The following is a 22,793-nucleotide window of genomic DNA, read 5'->3' on the forward strand; positions in this document are numbered from 1 at the left end:
ACTCCATGACCCCATGGACTGCCGCCCACCAGGCTCCTGTGTCCATGAGATTTTCCAAGCAAGAATACTGGAGTGGGTTGCTATTTCTTTCTCCAGGGGATCTTCCTGACCCAGGGATCGAACCCAGGTCTCCTGCACTGCAGGCAGATTCTTAACCAACTGAGCTACAAGGGACTGTAAAGAAAGGAGAACACAAAAGAATTGATGCCTTTGAACTGCGGTGCTGGAGAAGATTCCTGAAAGTCCCTTGGACAGCAAGGAGATCAAACCAGTCAATTTTAAGGGAGACAGACCCTGAATATTCACTGGAAGGACTGATGCTGAAACTGAAGCTCCAGTATTTTGCTCATTTTATGTGAACAGATGACTTATTGGAAAAGTCCTGGGAAAAACTGAGGGCAGAAGGAGAGGAGGATCATCAGAGGATGAGACGGCTGGATGGCATCACCAACGCAATGAACATGAACTTGGGCAAATTCCTGGAGATGGTGAGGGACAGGGAGGTGGGGTGTGCTGCAATCCATGGGGTCGCAAAGAGTCGGACATAACAGGGCAACTAAACAACAACATCCAGTAGTCCCAATACTATTTGTTAAAGGGACCATTTTCCCCCCATTGACTTGTTTTTTAGTATACTAGTTGAAAACCAGTTGGCCATAAACTGACGGCATTATTTCTGAATTCTTAAATTTATTTCATTATTTATGTGACACACCTTATGCCCTTACCACACAACCTTGTGTAGTAAAATTTTTAGTTTGTAAGTTTAAGTCTTCTAATTTTGTTCCTTTTCAAGATTGTTTTGGTTATTCTGGGTTTCTTGTATTCCCATATGAATTTTAGGATTTTCTTGCCAATTTCAACAAAAAATAACCTCTTGATAGGGATTGCATTGTATCTATAGATCAATTTGGGAAACATTGACCTCTTAGCAGTATTATCTTCCAATCCAGGAGCATAGATATCTTTCACTATTTAAATTGTCTTTTATCTTTCAGTGATATCTTATAGTTTTCAGTGTACAGTATTGCACTTATTTTGTTAAATATATTCTTAAGAATTTACTTCTTATAACACTACCATGAATAGAATCATTTCCCTAATTTTATTTTAATATTGTTTATTGCTAGTGTTTGGAGAGGGCAATGGCCCCCCACTCCAGTACTCTTGCCTGGAAAGTCCCATGGACGAAGGAGCCTGGTGAGCTACAGTCCAGGGGGTTGCTAGGAGTCGGACACGACTGAGCGACTTCACTTTCACTTTTCACTTTTCACTTTCATGCATTGGAGAAGGAAATGGCAACCCACTCCAGTGTTCTTGCCTGGAGAATCCCAGGGACAGGGGAGCCTGGTGGGCTGCCGTCTATGGGGTTGCACAGAGTCGGACACGACTGAAGCGACTCAGCAGCAGCAGCAGCAGCTAGTGTTTAGCATTGCAATTAATTTTGTGTACTGATCTTATATCATGCAATCTTTAGGAATTAGTTAATTAACTCTAATAATTTTGGGGTATATGTGTGGATTTAAAAAAAATTTCTAAGTGCAACATCAAGCCAGTCAATCCTAAAGGGGAAATCAACCCTAAATATTCATTGGAAGGACTGATGCTGAAGCTGAAACTCCAATACTTTGGCCACCTGATGTGAAGAACTGACTCATTTGAAAAGACCCTGATGCTGGGAAAGATTGAAGGCAGGAGGAGAAGGGGACAACAGAGGATGAGATGGTTGGAAGGCATCACTGACTCAATGGACATGAGTTTAAGCAAGCTCAGGGAGATGGTGAAGGACGTGGAGCCTGGCATGCTGTAGTCCATGGGGTTGCAAAGAGTTGGACATGACTGAGTGACTGAACAACAACAAAGTACAACATCATGTAATCTGCAAATAGAGTTTTACTTCTTTCCAGTTTAAATGTATATTTTTTTATTATTTCTTTTTTTTTTTTTTTGTATTAATTTTCCTGGCCAGAAATTCCAGTGCATTGTTAACAGAAGTAGTAAGAATGGACATCATTGTCTTGTTCCTAATCTGAGAAGAAAATCTTCCAGATTTCACTATTAGTGTGATATTCAGTTCAGTTCAGTTCAGTTCAGTCGCTCAGTCATGTCCAACTCTTTGCAACCCCATGAATTGCAGCACGCAGGCTTCCCTGTCCATCACCAACTCCTGGAGTTCACTCAGACTCACGTCCATCGAGTCAGTGATGCCATCCAGCCATCTCATCCTCTGTCCTGCCCCCAATCCCTCCCAGCATCAGATAGCATATTGAAAAGCAGAGACATTACTTTGCCAACAAAGGTCCGTCTAGTCAAGGCTATGGTTTTTCCACTAGTCATGTATGGATGTGAGAGTTGGACTGTGAAGAAGGCTGAGCGCCAAATAATTGATGCTTTTGAACTGTGGTGTTGGAGAAGACTCTTGAGAGTCCCTTGGACTGCAAGGAGATCCAACCAGTCCATCCTGAAGGAGATCAGCCCTGGGATTTCTTTGGAAGGAATGATGCTAAAGCTGAAACTCCAGTACTTTGGCCACCTCATGTGAAGAGTGTGATATTAATATAAGAGTCGGACACGACTGAGCAACTGAACTCAACTGAACTGAATTGAATGTTCTCCTAGATGCTCTTACTCAACTGACTAAGTTCCCTTTTACCCCTAATTTGTTAAGGGTTTGTATCATGAAGTTTTTGGATTTTGTCAAATGATTTTTTTCATTTATTTACATGGTATGAAATTTTTGTGTTTTATTCTATTAATATCATGTTCAGTTCAGTTCAGTTCAGCCGCTCAGTTGTGTCTGACTCTTTGTGACCCCATGGACTACAGCATGCCAGGCCTCCCTGTACGTCACCAACACCCAAAGTTTACTCAAACTCATGTCAATTGAGTCGGTGATGCCATCCAACCACCTCATCCTCTGTCCCCTTCTCCTCCTGCCTTCAATCTTTCCCAGCATCAGGGTCTTTTCAAATGAGTCAGTTCTTCACATCAGGTGGCCAAAGTATTGGAGTTTCAGCTTCAGCATCAGTCCTTCCAATGAGATTTATTGATTTCTATATTTTGAACAAAGCTTGAGTTAAAGGAATAAATCCTGTTTAATCATAGTGTATAATATATCGTATTCTTTGTTGAAAGATTTTTCTTTAAATACTCTGAATATGTCATCCCATTGACTTTTGGCCTCCATTGTTTCTAATGAGAAACTAGCTGTTAATTGTACTGAAGATAACTTGTGCGTGAGGAATCACTTCTCTCTCCTCTTTTCAGTATTTTCTCTTTGGTTGTGGCTTTCCACAGTTTAATTATATGTCTTGGTGTGGATCACTTTCTGTTTATCCTTCTTGGAGTTCATTAAGTTTCTTGGTTGTGTGCATTATTATTACATCTGCCTCTTTCTATATATAATCTCCTTTTACAGTTCATATTATTACTGGTGTCTCATGGGTCTCTGAGTCTATGTCCTTTTTCTTCATTCTTTTTTGTTCTCTTCTTTAGGTCAGATCATCTCAATTGATCTATATTCAAGTTTCGGATTCCATGCTCTGCCTGATCAAATATACTGCTGAGGCTCTCTAGTAAATTATTTTATTTCAGTTTTTTTAATCTTCAAGCTCAGAATTTCTACTTGGCTCTATTTTTAAAAAAATAATTTACATCTCTTTATTCAGTTCAGTTCAGTCACTCAGTCGTGTCCAACTCTTTGTGACCCCGTGAACCACAGCACGCCAAGCCTCCCTGTCCATCACCAACTCCCAGAGTTCACCCAAACCCATGTCCATTGAGTAGGTGATGCCATCAAACCATCTCATCCTCTGTCGTCCCCTTCCTCTCCTGCCCTCAATCTTTCCCAGCATTAGGGCCTTTTCAAATGAGTCAGCTCTTTGCATCAGGTGGCCAAAGTATTGGAGTTTGAGTTTCAGCATCAGTCGTTCCAAAGAACAATATTCTCTATCAGTATGAATTTGTTTAATTTTCTAAAAATATAGTTTTCTTTAGGTTTTGTTTTTGGATATATTTCATACTGTTGAAATAAAGTCTTTGTCTAATAATTCCAATATTTGTATTTCTTCAGAGACAATTTTGATTAATTGACTTTCTAGTGTATGAACCACAGTTTCTTGGGTCTTTGCATGTCTCATAATGTTTTGTTGTTGAAAACTGATATTTTAAATAATATAATATGAAAACTCTGAAAATCAGATTCCTTCTTCTCTTGATGGTTTATTGTTTTTGCTCTTTGTCATTTTTTGTGTATTACCTTTTGTGAACTAATTCTATAAAACCTATATTATTCTCAGGTATAGGCACAAAAGCCTCTGTTCAGTTATGTTAGTGGTCAGCTAATGATTAGACAGATTTATTTAAGTGCCTAGAACCAAGGAGCCTCCCAGTGTTTGCCAAGATGCTCTGCATGCCTATTGGGCTCTGCCTTCCATACACAACCTGGAAGATTGCAGCTCTACCCCAGCTTTCACTTCCTCCAGCCTCAGAGCCTCAAGCTCAGCCAGAGGTGAGAGCTTACCGCCTTCTTACGTCTATCCTGAGTATGCACACAGTTCTCTGCACAGGCACAGTTATACACATGCATTCAACTTTCTATATTTCTGAGAATGTGTCAGAGATTTTCAGAGTCTCATAAGCACATCTCATTCCCCAGATTTTTCTTTTAAATGTTTGGATTAGCCTATGGTTTGCCCCAACTCTTATCCACTACAGTGGATATTTAGTAGAACTGCTAAATAATTGTTTCTAATTGTTTTCAACAAAACACCCTTGAGGAAAGGCTTTTTGTACTATAAAAGCTCCAAGTCAAGTCAAAGACACTCAACCTAGCAAGAGGAATCTCCCAAGGAATCACCCAGGCACATTCAGGACACTTCTTTGGGAATTAGGTTTGAAGGAATTCTGACTCTGTTCTGCCCTCTCTGGTTGCTGCCAGGCTAGCAGTTTTTACCATGAGTGTGAGGTATTGATCTTCATGGCTACTGTGATGTCAGGGAGACAAGGATAGGTACAGGGAAAGGAGTAGGGCTTCCCTGATGGCTCAGAGAATAAAGAATCTGCCTGTAATGCAGGAGACCCAGGTTTAATCCCTGGTCAGGAAGATCCCCTGGAAAAGGGAATGGCTACCCACTCCAGTATTCTTGCCTGGAACATTCCATGCACAGAGATGGGCTACATCCATGGGGATGTAGGGCCAGACATGACTGAGCAACTAACACTTTCACAGGGCAGGTGAAAAACAGGACAAATTTCATTGTTCTTAACCAGGATTGAGCTATTTTTGTGAATGATCCTGATATTCTTTGAAAGTTTTCTCTTTGCTTTTATGAAGGAGAGAATTTTCGAAGGTCATTACTCTGCTTCTTTTTCTGCATCATTCTCTCTGTGTGTAATTTTATGAGAAACATCCAACAGTTTTTTCAAGGGAATGTACCTTTTTACACTTCCACTGGCAATGTATGAGTGTTCTGGATTTCCACATTCTTGCCAAGATTTACTGTTGTCAGTATGTTTTAATTTAGTCTTTAATTATTTTCCCATTTTTATTGGGTGATTTGTATTTCAATTCTGTTGTAAAATTTCTTTATATATTCTGAATGAGTCCTTTATTGGATATATGCATTGCAGATGTTTTATCCTGCTTTCTTTGATTAATGATGACTCAAAGTGCAGAGGTCTTTTGTTTATTTGTCTTTTGTTGGTGGTGTGTTATGTAGTCCAGATGATCATTTTTTTTCCTTTATACTTAGACTTTTTGTGTTCATTCTAAAAATGCATTGTCAACTTAGAAGTTGCAAAGATATTCTACTATGTTCTTTACAGAAATTTTACCATTTAGTTTTTATGTTCAAGTCTATGATGCGATTCAAATACTTTTGCATGCTTGTGAGGTAGGTGTAGTAATTCATTATTTGTTTATATGTTTCACCATCATGTTTTTTTATAATACTATTCTTTTTTCATTAAATATCCTTGGTACTTTGTGTGAATATAAATTAACATATGCATATTGATCTCCTTCTGTACTCTCTAATCACTTTGATTGATTGAATTGACCATCCTTCCATCAAATACCCCACTGTGTTAATTACCAAAGCTACACATTAAGTCCTGAAATAATGTTATGTTAGTTACCTTTGGTTTTTTTTTTTTTTTTTCAAGTTTTTTTTGGCTATTCTAGCTGTTTGTATCATATATACATATATATATATATTTGTATTAGAAATGAAATTAATGTCTAAACAAAGGCTGTTGAAATTCTTTACTTGGAAATCAATTTGGAAAGAATTGATATCAAATGCTAAGTCTTTCAATCTATGTACAGAGAATATGTCTCCATGTTTTTTAGGTCTTATTTCATTTTCCTCAGCCCTACTGCACAATGTCCAGAATAGTGGTCTTTCATGCCTTTTGTCAAATTAACATAACATATTTTATGCTTTTATGTGCTTCTGGAAAAGGATTTTCGAACTTACATTTTTCTATTTTGTTCTGCTGTAATTGATTTTTTGTATTGGCCTTGTATCCTGAGAACTTGTTAAGCTTATTAGTTCTGGTACTTGTTTTATAGATCCCTCAGGGTATTTTTAAAAAATGTAGGCAATTCCATCACCTGCAAATAAAGTGGGTTTTACTCCTTTCTTTTCTATCTGTATGTTTTTAAATTCTTTGTCTTGTCTTATTGTACTTGGTTGGACCTTTAGTAAAATATTGAATGAAAGCAGCTATTGCAGACATTATTGCCTTGTTTCCAATCTTAAGGAGAAAACATACAATATATCATAATTTATATGGTATTAGGAGCAGAAATTTTTTGTTTTCTTTTGTTTGTTTGTTTGTTTTTACCTTATTTGGGAATATTGGATGAGGAGATGGTCTTTATCAGGTTGAAGAAATTCTCTTTTCCTAGTTTTCCAAGAGTTGTTTTTTCCACCGTAAATAAGTAATTTGTTGTTGTTTAGTCACTCAGTCGTGTCCAGCTGTTTGAGACCCTGTAGACTGCAGCACGCCAGACTTCCTGTCCTTCATCATTTCCTGGAAATTGCTCAAACCCAAGTCCCTTGAGTCGGTAATGACATCCAACCATCTTGTCCTCTGTCATCACCTTCTCCTCCTGCCTTCAATCTTTCCCAGGATCAGAGTCTTTTCTAATGAGTCAGTTGTTTGATGTTTTCAAATAATTTTTCATCTATTGAAATGACCATAAAATTTTTTTCTTTGTTTTACTAATGTGGTAAATCTGAATGTTAAACCAACCTTGCCTTCCTGGGATAAAGATCACTTGTTATTTTTGTATATTTCTTATTTGGTTTACTAATTTTAAATTTAATTTACCTGTTTCAAGGATTTTTGTATCTATGTTTGAAGTTGGGGGTTAGTAGACTTTCCTATCAAAGTTTTTGACACTTTTGACAGTTTTGATATCAAAGTTACACTATCCTCATAAAACAAATGAGAGAGTGCTTCCTTTTATCTGCTTTCTAAGATAGTTTGTGTGATATTGATACTATTTCTTTCTTAAATTTTTGATGGAATTCACCAGTAAAAGAATGTGGGTATGGGGATTTTTTGGTGGAAGTTATCTTATTGTGAATTCATCTTTTTTTAATAGACAAAAAACTATTCAAAAATTTTACTTCTCTTTTTGTCATTTTTTAGCAAGATATATTTGTAAAGATACTTGTTCTTTTAAGTTGTAAAATTATTGGCAGGCCTTTGTTCACTATATTCTTATTGTATTTTTAAGATTTGTAACATCTGTAGGATGTCATCTCTTTCACTGCTGATTTTAGTAATCTGTGGCTTTTTTCCCCTTCATCAGTTTGGTCAAAAGTTTACCAATTTCACTATATCTTAAAGGACAAACTTTTAGCTTTGATTATTTTATCTTTTGTTTATATGTTATTTATTTCATTTCTTTTTGCTTTCACTGAATGGAGGGACTCTGTATCTTCGTTGGTTCATTGTCTGCTACTGCTACTGCTAAGTCGCTTCAGTCGTGTCCGACTCTGTGCGACCCCAGAGACGGCAGCCCACCAGGCTCCCCTGTCCCTGGGATTCTCCAGGCAAGAACACTGGAGTGGGTTGCCATTTCCTTCTCCAATGCATGAAAGTGAAAAGTGAAAGTGAAGTCCCTCAGTCGTGTCCGACCCTCAGCAACCCCATGGACTGCAGCTTACCAGGCTCCTCCATCCATGGGATTTTCCAGGCCAGAGTACTGGAGTGAGGTGCCATTGCCTTCTCCGGGCTCATTGTCTAGACAACCCTAAATGAATTTCCAGGATGAACTTTGCTCCATCCAGTACAATTACACCTCAGTTCTTCATACAGAATCTTTTTTGTTTGTCACTTTCTTTGGTTTAGGACATGGAGAAGCAACGTGACGTAGTGGAAAATCCTCTGATCTTGGATCCAAACGTTGCAAAACTGTTATCTAACCTTTCGTTTCCTCACTTTTTTCATACATAGGATAGGATAATCATGATAAAATAAAATTTAAGTGAAGTACCTGGAGTGCAATGGTCATTCTCTGATGATTGACCTCAGGGTCATAGATGTCCCTCATTGTCTATGCAGCCTATTTGACAATAGCTTTTATTTAACATGTAACCCAATTGTATATACTCCAAGTACATCTAATCTATGATGGGAATAATTCCTAAGATGAAAAACTTCCCAAAAGTGTTTATAAATACTCTTTATTATTTATCTTTTCTCTAGATGCCAGGATGCTTAAGGAAACTATGAAAGTGAAAGTGTTAGTCACTCAGTCATGTCCAACTCTTTGTGACCCCATGAACTGTAGCCTACCAGGCTCCTCTGTCCATAGGATCCTCAAGCAAGAATACTGGGGTGGGTTGCCATGCCATCTTCCAGGGAATCTTCCCAACCCAGGGACTGAATCTGTGTCTCTTATATCTTCTACATTGCATATGGATTCTTTACCATCTGAGCCATCAAGGAAACTATACTGAGAGTTTAACAAACATCAACTTGTAGTTCAAAATGACTGTCTTCTTTTTATTTAATAATTGTCATGAAAATGTATTTCTTTGAGAAAACTCTGCTCTCTGTAAGCTAGGTACATCTGGCAGCTTTTCACCTCTAAACTTAGTAGACCAAAACAATAACTACCTGTTTAACTAAATTATGGTCCAGCAGTTTAGCTTAAGCTCAATTAGGTTTTTTTACTGTTGTCTTAGATGTGTTTACTCTGAATTTTCAGTCAACTGTTGGTCAGCTAAGTTAGTCTGCTTCTGGGGTTTGGCTGATTGTTGACTGTGGCAGAGATGGAGACTGTGACACTTGTCTCTACTCTTCCAGCAGGATAACCCAGGTTTGTTCATACAGCAGCTTCAGATTCTAAGAGAGCAAGCTACTATATAAAAATTCTTTTTTTTTAAAATCAAGTTTTGTATTACATTTGCTAGTATCTGATTGGTGCAGTGTCTCATTGGTGAAAACAGGTCACCTGGCCAATCCTAATTTAAGGGCTGAAGAATGGGCTCCACCACTAGATGAGAGACAACTGCAAAGAATTTTGGCCATTTTTTTTTTTTTTTTTTTTTGTCATCTACTGCATTGGTTCTGGATGCAGTAGAAGGAATATGAGGCCATGAAGGTGTTTCTCACCAGTAGCTGCAGGGTGTGAAAAAAAGTCATGCCATGTGCCAGGATGGTTGGGACACACCCTACATCACAGTCCAGTTAAGGCTTTAATCTGTGAAGAGTTTTCCTGGCAAGTCAACAAATACATTCCACTTAGAGACTGCTAGAAAAGCATTTGATTCTCCAGATAGCAGAAATATAAACTTTGCTTTGTTATCTTTCCTCTCCCTTTCTTCATCTTTTTTTCAACCACCCTACTCTCCAAAGCATTTGATGTTTTTTATAAAGGCCTTCCATGGACTGTCCTGGATGTGGTCCCTGTAAATGGTTAGGAAAAGTGCCAAATATCTGCTGCTTTATCTGAAATGGGGCATGAGGCTTATAAGCCCCCCACATAAGATCAAAGAGATCTGACAGGCCAGGCTAAATTCTCTAATCCAATTTTAGATCCTTTTAGGATGAGCCCACAGCCTGATTGCAAGTGTACGTAGGGAACTCTCACCATACCTCTGGCCATCAGTACCTTCAAATACACACAAATCGAAGCATATAAAGATTTATTTCTGAAAATATGCTGTATAGGATGAGGTGAGAGTGGATAAGCAGAAAAGAAACAAAAGGATCTGCTTTCTCTGGTACCACATTGTCCAATTTCCTTCTGTCACAGACACTGAGGCAGCTGTCTTGCTAGCATTGGGGCTTACTCCCCAGTGTTTCTTTTCAGCCTCATCTCACCATTATCAGAAGTTCTATCATTAGCTATCATTTAGCAAACCTCAGAAAAACTCAGTTGCTTGAAACAATAAATATTTACTATGTATCATGAGTTTATGGGTTAGCTGGACAGTTCTGTTGATCTGACCCAGCCTCAACTAAGTTCCCTTAGACTCACTCATAGAGTTGTTATCAGCTTCAGATCACACTTAGGATGATCCTGGCTGAGAAAACTCAGCCTCTCCCCATTTATCTCTCACATTCCTCCAGCAATTTAGCCCAGGGATAGCTTCATGTTCATGGCCAAGAAACAAGAGTGACAAGAAAGCAAATACCAATTTAGAAGTGTTTGCAAGACTCTGTTGGTGTCTTGCTTGCTAACTCTCACTGGCCAAAGCAAGTCACATGGCTAAGCCCGGAAAAAGAGGCTAGTTAGAACATCTTGCCCACAAAGGTTATAATGAAACACTAGAGACTTATGCAATCAATTTATCACCCTAGTTCTATAAAATTGTGGGGATTTTAAAAACATCTGTTGAATTATTTCTCGCATTATTGAATGATCCACAGTTCTATCTTGGCCTTTGATGGTGCTCATCTGGTTCCGTCATTCCTGGGGTGATTTCTTTTCACACCTCAGTGTCAGTGTGTTTTTCTGAGACTGCACTCAGCCTCAGTTGGTTGGTGAGGGGCGGAAGAGGGAGGTGGTAGAGGTAGCAAGTCTTTTAGTATTCCCTTGTGGGTGGACAAGTGTATGAGTCTTGAACTGGTGTTAGTCTTCTTACCTTTGACCACATACTGGATTGCACCCCAGAGGATTCATTTGTAGAAGAAAAGCTCTTAACTTATGAGTGACAGAACTAGTCTTTCTGACTCACAGACTTTCTTTACTCAGTTTAGGGCTTCCCATCTTGGCCCCCAGTTTCCCTATGTGGATAACAGAAAGAACCGAGTCTCAGAGGGATCTAGAGGTGTATATGTGTATATTGGGGGTGGGGGAGGACAGTACCCTGAATATAGCATACTGCACCAAATGTACAAGAGTGGGGCACCTGTAAGAATCTACCCTCTGAACTATTTCTCCAGTTTATCTATCAAAAGATGTGACCGTGGTGTACTTAAGTATACATGCAACAAGAAGAAATTAGATTAGGTGGTAAAAATGATCTTGTGGTTAGAAAAAAGCACTAAGTGCAGAAATTCATGCTGGAATGTTGAAGGTTTCTCTTTGGATGATTTTGAACCCTGAGTCCCAGCCATCTGTCTATGTTAGAATTGGCACAGGGGGGGTTTAGACAAAGGGGACAGTTTGACTCAGATCTTATTAACTGCATACATTGTGATTAAGTTCTTCTGCCTCCAGCAGCTGCTTTGTTCACCAACCACTGCTTCTGACCTTTCTGGGACTCTGAGTTGACTCTAGAGTGACTCTTCTTCCCCCTTCAGAGCACAGAGAGGCACCAGGGTCCCCGACCCAGCCCTCGCATAAATGGCGCAGTAGCTGAGATTCTCACATCCTTAACCTGCCTCTGGAGTGAGGTCACAAGATATTTCAGTCCTGTGACTGAGGTGTAAACCAAAAGGGAAGGAAGTGCTTTCAGAGCCTGGGTACCAAGGTGCGATAAGACTTCAAGGTTTCACAAGCCCTTTTTTAACTCTAGTTTTCTTTTTGTATCTCTCTCTTTCTCTTGTGTGAAAATGGTTTGTCCAATTGCTTTCAGGAAACCATTTCCTTTGGAAAGTGTTAAAGTGTTTAACTTATCTTTAGCTCAGAAATAAATGCATTTCAAAAATGTGCTTAGAGTCTAAGCATATCTTTTTCATCTTCTTGCACCTTGGGAATTGGGAAATTTTGTGTGTGTGGGGGGGATTCCTCAATGTCCTAAGATAAATATTCCACAATAACTACACCAAGATACCACAACCATCATCAATAAACAAATAATTACTGAGGTTATTTTGAACTCCACTCTCTAGTGGATGCCATGAAAGATACATGGAAAGTCAATACATGGATGCTACTACCCTCAGAAAGTGCCAACGCTACTGAATACATTATTATATTCAGATCATAAAACTCTGGAAGTGGAAGATATCTTATACTTTCAAAGCACGTACTTTACATATGAGGAAGCAGAGTTCCAGAAAGTTCATCTAGCAATTCACTTTCAGAGTCAGACCTAAAATCTCCTCCCTCTCAAGTAAATGGTGTATCTAGAGGTTAAGCTGTTCTGTGAAAAGAAACAATATGAACTTCTGTAACAGAGGGAATCACCATTGGAAGTCTTTTCCTAACCTCAAAAACGCTTGACTCTCTTCTAGGTCTTAACAGTGAGGAGAATTAACGCAATTATAGGGTACAGGTATATACTCGATGCTATTTTTCTGTCTGCTCGCACACCTCAGGAGAATGAGCCCTTCCACCCATCCTATCTCCCATCCTCTCCAGATGATTCACTAATTAAAGGGTTACCATGGAAGCATCATATGGATGTGATTGAACTTGGCCTCTAGGCTGGAACAGTTGCCTTAGAGGTGGCCACATGAACACAGCTCATTGGAATTGCAACTGAGCAGTCAATTTCTCTTCATTACACACAAAGCTCAGAGGTTGTTGGCTGACAATCATAAGTATGTGTGTATTTCTTTTTATTTATTTTGCTTTGTGTCTAGGAGGAAAGAAAATGTTATCCACCAAATGAGAGAAGAAGGAAACAGATGTGTAGGAAAAAACAGAAACTAAAGACAGGAAGGCAAGCCTATGCATTAAGGTTTTTGCTTTCAATTGTTTCTAATGTCTAATCATATTCCCATTTGGAGATTTTTTTGTGGTCTCTATGATATATTGCATGTTGTCTGAAAGGACAATTAGATAGTGTACTAGGTTAGAAACCAGGCTCATTGGCCACAGGCAAAATAATAGTAGCGACAGATCTTAAAGGGATTTAACAGGATTTGTGTTTTATTTCCATTATTCATTTCCTTGAATTATATATTTGGTAAAATTATATTACAGAGCCTCATCAGCCAGCATCAGGTCTCTGTGAAATATCTCAAGTACTGCTTTCAAATGTAGATTTTGGTGTTTATAAGAGACAGAATTTCTTTATCTAGTGGTAATATACATGCTAATCATTTATTTGAGAATGTATATTTCAGTATAATATTACTCTCTTACTTTTTAGCAGTTCATTCAACAGACATGTATTTCATTACTACCCAATTTTAGACATCTCCTTCCACCTTGAATAAATGAAATTTTCTCACTATCTAGGAATTTACTTGGCATCTACATAGAAACTCTTATTAAATCCATATATGACTTATAATTCATTACTTCTGCAGGAAAATCCCACTGAAAATGACTTGATATTGCTTGTCAGATAGTTAAGAGTTCTATCACCTCTTTATCTGAATCATTCTGAACAAATAAGAATGAAATACTTATAGTAATTTCTTTTAATCTATTGTATATACTATAAGTTCTAGGAAATGGCAACCCGCTCCAGTGTTCTTGTCTGGAGAATCCCAGGGACGGGGGAGGCTGGTAGGCTTCCATCTATGGGTTGCACAGAGTCGGACATGACTGAAGCGACTTAGCAGCAGTAGCATTCAGAAAATAATATCACTAAGTTGGAATAGAAATTTATTTCTTTTTAGCAACAAGTCATAATTTGAGTCTGAAAATCTTAAAAATAAGTATTTGTTTAAACAGTTTACCAAATATTCATACTGATGAAATCTAGATCAAATGTTTTTTTAACAATATGATACACTTTTTCCAAACAGCTGATAAAATCACAGACACACAACAATTGTTTAATGTAGTTGAAACAAACAAAAAACAAGCAATTCACTCAACAGACATGTATTTCATTACCACTGTTTTTTTTATATCCCAGAAATTGATTTTATTTTGCATCTTTATCATAAGTTGTTAGATTTAACTTCAAACTTGCTTTCATATATCAAGTACAGTAGGAGAAACAAATATGGATACAGGTCTCTTCATTCTATTTGAAGGAGTTGTTACAGTGACCCCGAAACCAGGAGATGGAATATTTCCACAGTGAAGTATTTTCCATTACGTATTTTATCTAGATGGGAATTTATGTGGTGTGGATTCAGGGGATATTATTAAGACAACTGATGATGGATGGAAGGAAGGAACTGACGAGCTGTGTGTAAAGATTCCTGTGCTTCCGAATGCTCTGCCCTAGGGAGGATAATGGTTATCTATTCTCCTTGTCCACTGGGAATGAGCAAGGGAATACTGGTTAATAACATGGCTGAGGAGATCTAGGATACACAATGAATTTCATAACTGACAAGTTCCTTGGACACTGGAACCACTGACCAAGTGCTCTGTGAGTGGGGTGAAATGCCCTTCTCCAGGGGCCATCAAATGCATCTGTCCAGCAGAATATAAGTGCAGTGCTACCCAGAGAGAGATGAATGGACAGTTGATGGCTGGATTCTTGCTTTCCAGTCTGGCAATATTTATTTTAAATCCCATTCCAGTCCTGAGAAGTAAATGTAGATATTCCACCATAATTTTGAAGATGTCCTCTTTTCATTTCGTTCTTTTAAAAAAAGAGAGAAGAGTGAAGGGAACTTTTATGGAAGAAAGCTGTGATTTCTTTACAGAAAAGGGCATGTGGCTCATACTTCAGTTATTTACATGAACACCATGTATTTAAAGACACAAAAATTCACCTTGGAAATGAACAACGATCACAGTTTTTTCCCTTCACATAATGTGTGTGATGTGGGTAGTTTTGAATTTTATCTGAATGAATTTTAATAATAACTAAAGAAAACAGACTTTAATCAGAATTATAGACTGGACTGGCTTGAAAACACCTTGAAAATTATCTGGTGGATAAGGAAGCTGAGTCACAGAGGGTGGAATAAACTGAGGTCACAAGAATGATTCAAAGTTGGTGGGAAGGCATTAAAAAAATCTTGACTTTTTACCCAGAGTGAGGAAGAGTAGCAAGAAATCTAGTCTCATAGGAGGAGAATTAAACTGTTGCCTTAAAGAACCAAACGGGAGAAATGGTCCAGTGGATAGCAGTGATTTCCAGTGGATAGCAATGATTTGCAGAAACTGTGACATAGCTTCCCAGAGATTCAAGATAGAGAAAAAGTAATAAAAGCAATTGAATCATGTGTCATTTACAATTGGAGGTGTCCTTTAAAAATTATTTTTGGCTTAGCATGGCAAGAGTTTATTTTTTTAATTGGGGTAAAGTTGCTTTACAATGTTGTGTTAGTTTCTGCTGTGCAACGAAGTGAATCAACTCTTTGTATGCATATATACCCTTTCTTATATATATCTACCTTCCGTTCCACCTTCCCCTCACCTCTCAGCCCCTAGGTATCACAGAGCACTGAGCTGAGCTCCCTGTGCTATACAGCAGGTTCCCACTAGCTATTTATTTTACACATGGTTGTGTATTTATGCCAGTCCTAATCTCCTAATTCATTCCTTTTGCCCCCGTGCCCATATGTCTGTTCTCTACATCTGCATCTCTATTCCTGCCCTGCAAATAGATTCGTTAGTATATCATGATCATGTTTCTCTTTCTGACTTACTTCACTCCTTATGACAGACTCTAGGTCCACCCTTTAGTTAAGACATGCCCAAGCATCTATTCCTTTGGGAATGATCATGGTTCCATTATATGCACATTTAAAGCAAACTGTGTTGGGTTTATTGAGAGATGACACACTGGTCTCCAATGTAGAAACTTCCCAGAGGATTTTCTATGCTAATTTTACTTTTTTCCCATATAATGGCAAACATTTCACAACCAAATTTCTTAACTCTTATACCAAATGTGACCTCACTCTAACAGCTAATTTCTCCAACTGAACTGATTACCAAATGGCTACCACTAATCCATTCAATATAAAATGAAAACAAGAGATTTTTTTTCCACTTAATGAATCTGTAGTTTGTCCAGTCTGTTCACAGGGCTACCATGATGACATCGGTCTATGTTGATTGGCACTGATACTCTGATTTATATTAGACAATAAACAACTCTCCACTGACCCAGGGACTTCCCTGGTGGTCCAGTGGTGAGGTCTCTGCGCTCCCAGTGCTGGGATCCCGGGTTCAGTCCCTGGTTGGGAAGCTGGATCCCACATGCCACACCTAAAGATCCTGCATATCACAATGAAGACTGTTGTGCAACCAAGAAAAAAAAAAAAAAAGATCACTGACCCATTGCTGGGCTCCAGCTGTAGCTTAGGCTGCCCGTGTTTACATGCATACAGCCTAATGCTTTTTCCTTGATACGATGGCTCTCAAGAGGCAGGTTCAATCATCAACTCCCTGCGTGGTTCTGGTAAACAATTAACTGGAATAAGGGCTTCTCTTTGCCTACTCATCATCTGAAAAAGTTCTCAAGTATTTTATGAAAAGTCCTAGCTGATGATTAGACACCTTTTATCAGAGGCCTCTGTGGGGCCCATTCAAATTCTGGTTGAATCTGGGTGATTTCAAATTTGAGTGCAAAGTAAAACCAGACATTGTATACCACATTGGACAGGGAATAAACTTTGGAATCAGATCGTCCTGTTGTCACTTACTGGCTGTGTTATTGTGGGTAAATATTTTACTCCCTCTAAGCCTGTTTCCTCAACTGTAACCTGGAAGGATAACCTTTCTTCATAGATTTGTTGATGTTTTCACCGAGATTTGTTTAAAAAGTGCTTAACATAAAGTCTGGCACATTGTCAGTAGTCAATGAATAGTTTTTCTTATCCTGATACTTAACTGATTTTCAAAGAGATGATGCATATTACTCCACGTGCTCCCCTGTTGTCAATTCTCATTACAACGACCTTTAAAAACATGATTCAGATCATATTAGGTTTTAACTCAGATTTCTCCAATGACTCTCCATTTCACTCAGACCAAAAGCCAAAATCCTCCCAACGACCTCTTACCCTCTCTTCCTCCTCTGAACTACCCTCTCTTTCAGGTCCCTGCATTCTGGCTACCTTGACCTCATTGCTTCAGGTCCTTCTCCTTCTCTAAGGAACATGTTTCCCCAGATAGCCTCAAGGTCAGTATCCTCAATACTTCCAAGAATCAATTTTAAAATCTCAGTATTATCAAGGTCATTCATCAGCTTATATAAAATAATAAGAGCAATCTGTTCCAGCACACTTGACACCTCTTACCTGCTTTACCTGTCTTGAAATCACTTATTACCATCTAACAGATTCCATCTAACTGCTTTGTTTCTAGTCTCTCCTGAACTTAAAAGTAACTCAATAGGGGCAGGCAATTTATTTATTCCCCATGCTTTGGTCATGCCTGATATGTTTGTGGCACTCCATATATATATATATATATATATTTTTTTTTTTTTTTAAAGGTAATGAGTGATTTTTATGGCAGGAGTATGGTTCATCTATGCTTCAAGGCCTTGATAGACTTAGTTAAAACTTATTCTGGAAACTTCCCTAGTGGTCCAGTGGTTAAGAATCTACCTTGCAATGCAGAGGATGTAGGTTGGATTCCTGGTCGGGGGATAAGATCCCACAAGCCACAGGGAAACTAAGCCCAAACACTGCAACTACTGAACTCCAGCGCTCTGGAGCCGACTCACCACAACTAGAGAGCCTGCATGCCACAATGAGAGATGCTGTATGATGCAACGAAGATACCAAGTGCTGCAATTAAGACCCACTGGACACAGCCATATATATATATATATATATATATATATATATATATATATATATTTAATGCAACTTACTCTGAGTTGACATCTCCCCGACCCTCACTCTGACTCTTGCCCAGCAAGTGGGGTAACTCAGAGAACAAGAAGCCCCATGAGAAGAAAGGTGGAACCACAAACACTTGGTCAGGCAGTTGTGTTGGTGAGAAGAAAGCTGTCATATAGCTATCACTTATGGATGTGAGAACTGGACAATAAAGAAGCATTGAAGAATTGATACTTTTGAACTGTGGTGCTGGAGAAGACCCTTAAGAATCCCTTGGAAAGCAAGGAGATCAAACCAGTCAATCTTAAAGGAAATCAATCCTGAATACTCTTTGGAAGGAGATGCTGAAGCTGAAGTTCAAGCTCCAAAACTTTGGCCACTGTATGTGAACAGCTGATTCATTGGAAAAGACCCTGATGCTAGGAAAGGTAGAAGGCAGAAGGAGAAGAGAATATAGAGGATGAGGTGGTTGGACGGCATCATCAATTCAGTGGACGTGAACTTGTGCAAACTCTGGGAGATGGTCAGGGACAGGGAAGCCTGGCATGCTGCTGTCCAAAGAGTCATGAAGATTTGAACATGATTTGGTGACTGAACAGCAAGACTCATTCTTCTCCATCTCCCTGCCTCCTGTGACTTTATTATCATTTGCCTAGTTTATTACCATCTGAGCCACCAGGAAGCCAGCAGACTCTTCGTTGGTTTCCATTCTGCCATATGTCTTTGCTTCAATCCATTCTTCTGCTGCCCTCAGATCTGAAATGTTTTCATTACCCCTCTTGTCTGTTTGCTTATAGCTTCAGGTCTGGACCTCACACTATGTTCACGGACCTTCTCTACCTTGTCCCTCCTTTCTATCAACCCCACTATGTTCCAACTTCAGCTCTGCTCCAGCTCCATTCTGCCTTTTGTACATATTTTTTGTATTTCTGCCTCTGTGACTTTATTTCTTCTGTCCTTCCAGAAAGTTCCCTCTCTCCTTCCGCCCATCCAAATACACTCAAATCTTAAATCTTAGTTTAATCACACATCATCTGAGAAGAACTCTCCCACTGATTACTGCACCAATTACTGCAATTACTTCACACCAATGTTTTCTTTCTTCTAATAATTTCTCTACCTTGAGTTACCTACACATTTTAGCCTATAGCTAGTCTCTGATTGTATCACATAATAAAAGTAATAATTGCAACTATAATTATAATTTATTCAATTTCTATTATGCCCTAAAAATGATAAGTACTCATATTAATCTTGCAAAGCAGAAATTATTATTTCAATTTTGTCAACTAAGAAACTAAAGCTCATGGAGGTTAAATGCGTGCATGCTTGCTAAGTCGCTTTAGTCCTGTCTCCTTGCAACACTATGGACTCTAGCCCACCAGTTTCCTCTGACCATGGGATTATCCAGGCAAGCATACTGGAGTGGGTTTTTATGGCCTCCTCCAGGGGATCTTCCCGATCTAGGGCTTGAACCCACTTCTCTTACATCTCTTTATTAGCAGGCGGGTTCTCTACCACTAGCACCACTAGGGGATCCCCATAGAGGTTGCATGTACTGTGCATAGTCACTCAGTCATGTCCAACTCTTTGCAACCCCATGGACTGTAGCCCATCATACTCCTCTGTCCATGGGCATTCTACAGGCAAGAATACTGGAGTGGGTTGCTATGCCCTCCTCCAGGGGATCTTCCCAGGGATCGAACCCAGGTCTCCAGCATTGCAGGCAGATTCTTTACCATCTGAGCCACCAGGGAAGCCCATAGAAGTTAGATGGATTATCCCAAATCATACTATTAGTAAATAATGGAGCCAAGATTCAATTCCAATGTACCTAAGTATCCTTTGTTTTTGTTTTTGTTTTTTTTGTTTTTTTTTTTCCTCATATACGTATAAACTCCTGGGAGATTTAGCAAAATATGTGCATTCAGTAGGTACTCAATAAATACTGGCTGGTTGATCAAACATCCAGGAGAATGCACATTGATTTAAAGGTGCCCTGACAATGCTTCATCTCAGAGGTGATGAGGTGAGGAATGATACACTCCCTCTCCCTTTATTCTGCACCAGAAGAGCTAGAGGCTGCAGAACAGTGAGGTCAAGGCTGTTTCAGGGCCCCAAAGATGGGGATGTGTTCCCCAGGCTCAATTCCATTTCCTTCCAAAGAGCCAGGCTCTGCATCTTGCCTTCCCTGGCCATGGCCAGGATCAGGTTAGCTGCGTCATTGCCACCTCAGATTGAGAGCTTCCCAGGGAGCCTGGGCTTGCTGAAGGCACCAGTGACATACTTCTGGACTCCAGACCAGGAGGCCCAGGACATACACCTGACTGAAAGGGGAGCAGGGCAAAGCCTGCCAGGGTGTGCTTGAGCTGCCTTTCCCCAGCAGGCTGTAGCCCTGTGTCCTGAGGTTGCAGAAGGAGCTGACACCTGTCAGCTCCCTTCCATCCATCTACAGTGTGCCAGGCACCATGTGAGACGCTTCGCAGGCACGATCTGTCTTCAGAATCCTCACCACACTGATGGATCTTTTTGCGGAGAAGGGATAAAGACACAGGCTTAGAGAACAGACTTGTGAGCACAGTGGGGGAAGGAGAGGGTGGGGCAGATTGAGAAAGTAGCATCGACATGCATATACTACCATGTGTAAAACTGATGGCTAGTGGGAAGCTAATATATAATGCGGGGAGCCCAGTCTGGTGCTTGCGATGACCTAGAGGGGTAGGATGGAGTGAGCGGTCAGAGGGCGACTCAAGGGGGCTGGGATATATATGTGTGTGTGTGTGTGTGTGTGTGTATATATATATATAAAACAATTGCACTCATCTCACACGCTACTAAAGTAATGCTCAAAATTCTCCAAGCCAGGCTTCAGCAAAAAGTTCAGTTCATCTTGAACTTCCAGATGTTCAAGCTGGCTTTAGAAAAGGCAGAGGAACCAGAGATCAAATTGCCAACATCTGCTGGATCATCGAAAAAGCAAGAGAGTTCCAGAAAAACATCTATTTCTGCTTTATTGACTATGCCAAAGCCTTTGACTGTGTGGATCACAATAAACTGTGGAAAATTCTGAAAGAGATGGGAATACCAGACCACCTGACCTGCCTCTTGAGAAATTTGTATGCAGGTCAGGAAGCAACAGTTAGAACTGGACATGGAACAACAGACTGGTTCCAAATAGGAAAAGGAGTACGTCAAGGCTGTATATTATCACCCTGCTTATTTAACTTACATGCAGAGTACATCATGAGAAATGCTGGACTGGAAGAAGCACAAGCTGGAATCAAGATTGCTGGGAGAAATATCAATAACCTCAGATATGCAGATGACACCCCCTTATGGCAGAAAGTGAGGAAGAACTAAAGAGCCTCTTGATGAAAGTGAAAGAGGAGAGTGAAAAAGTTGGCTTAAAGCTCAACACTCAGAAAACTAAGATCATGGCATCTGGTCCCATCACTTCATGGGAAATAGATGGGGAAACAGTGGAAACAGTGTCAGATTTTATTTTCTTGGGCTCCAAAATCACTGCAGATGGTGATTTGCAGCCATGAAATTAAGAGACGCCTACTCCTTGAAAGGAAAGTTATGACCAATCTAGATAGCATATTGAAAAGCAGAGACATTACTTTGCCAACAAAGGTCCATCTAGTCAAGGCTATGGTTTTTCCAGTGGTCATATATGGATGTGAGGGTTGGACTGTGAAGAAAGCTGAGCACTGAAGAATTGATGCTTTTGAACTGTGGTGTTGGAGAAGACTCTTGAGAGTCCCTTGGACTGCAAGGAGATCCAACGAGTCCATCCTCAAGAAGATCAGTCCTGGGTGTTCATTGGAAGGACTGATGCTGAAGCTGAAACTCCAATACTTTGGCCACCTGATGCGAAGAGCTGACTCATTGGAAAAGACCCTGATGCTGGGAGGGATTAGGGGCTGGAGGAGAAAGGGATGACAGAGGATGAGATGGCTGGATGGCATCACCGACTCGATGCATATGAGTTTGAGTGAACTCCAGGAGTTGGTGATGGACAGGGAGGCCTGGCGTGCTGCGATTCATGGGGTCACAAAGAGTCGGACACGACTGAGTGATTGAACTGAACTGAACTGAACTGAATAGTTATTGTTTTTCACGTTGCTGTACAGCAGAAACCAACACAATATTGTAAAGCAATTATCCTCCAATTAAAAAAATTTTTAAATGCTCACCACTACCCCACCTAAGCCCACTGACTCATCTGTGAAATGGGCATATTAGGTTGCATCTCACCCAAAGTCACCCAAGCAAGAGGAAGACTCTGATAAGGGCCCATCTGTCTTCAACACTCTATGGGCTTTTCAGTAATGCCGCAGTATCCATATGTACTGGGGGCCAAGAGACCTCAGTCTCTATTCTAGCTCAGCACTCATCTTGGGAGACTTCAGTGTCTTTCTCTCTGTCAAATGTATATGCAAACCCTCCCCCTCCACTTCCAGTTCCTTCCCACTTCACAGATTGCTTTTGAATCTGTGTATGCCATAATATGCAAATACATCAAATACCTGATTGGAGTAGGAGATGGAAGAGATTATTGTTAATTTTCTGTTTCTGTATCTGCATATTTACATTTTACTGCCTCAACTACCCAAAGATATTCGAGGTAGAGACTACAAGTACACACTACTCATGGCTTCCCTCCACTGCTTTTAAGTCCCTAATAGCTGAGAAATCCTGGAAGTACTCAATAAAGA

The sequence above is a fragment of the Bos indicus genome, chromosome 2 (genome assembly GCF_029378745.1).
Source record: "Bos indicus isolate NIAB-ARS_2022 breed Sahiwal x Tharparkar chromosome 2, NIAB-ARS_B.indTharparkar_mat_pri_1.0, whole genome shotgun sequence".
NCBI classification, from domain to species: Eukaryota; Metazoa; Chordata; class Mammalia; order Artiodactyla; family Bovidae; genus Bos; species Bos indicus.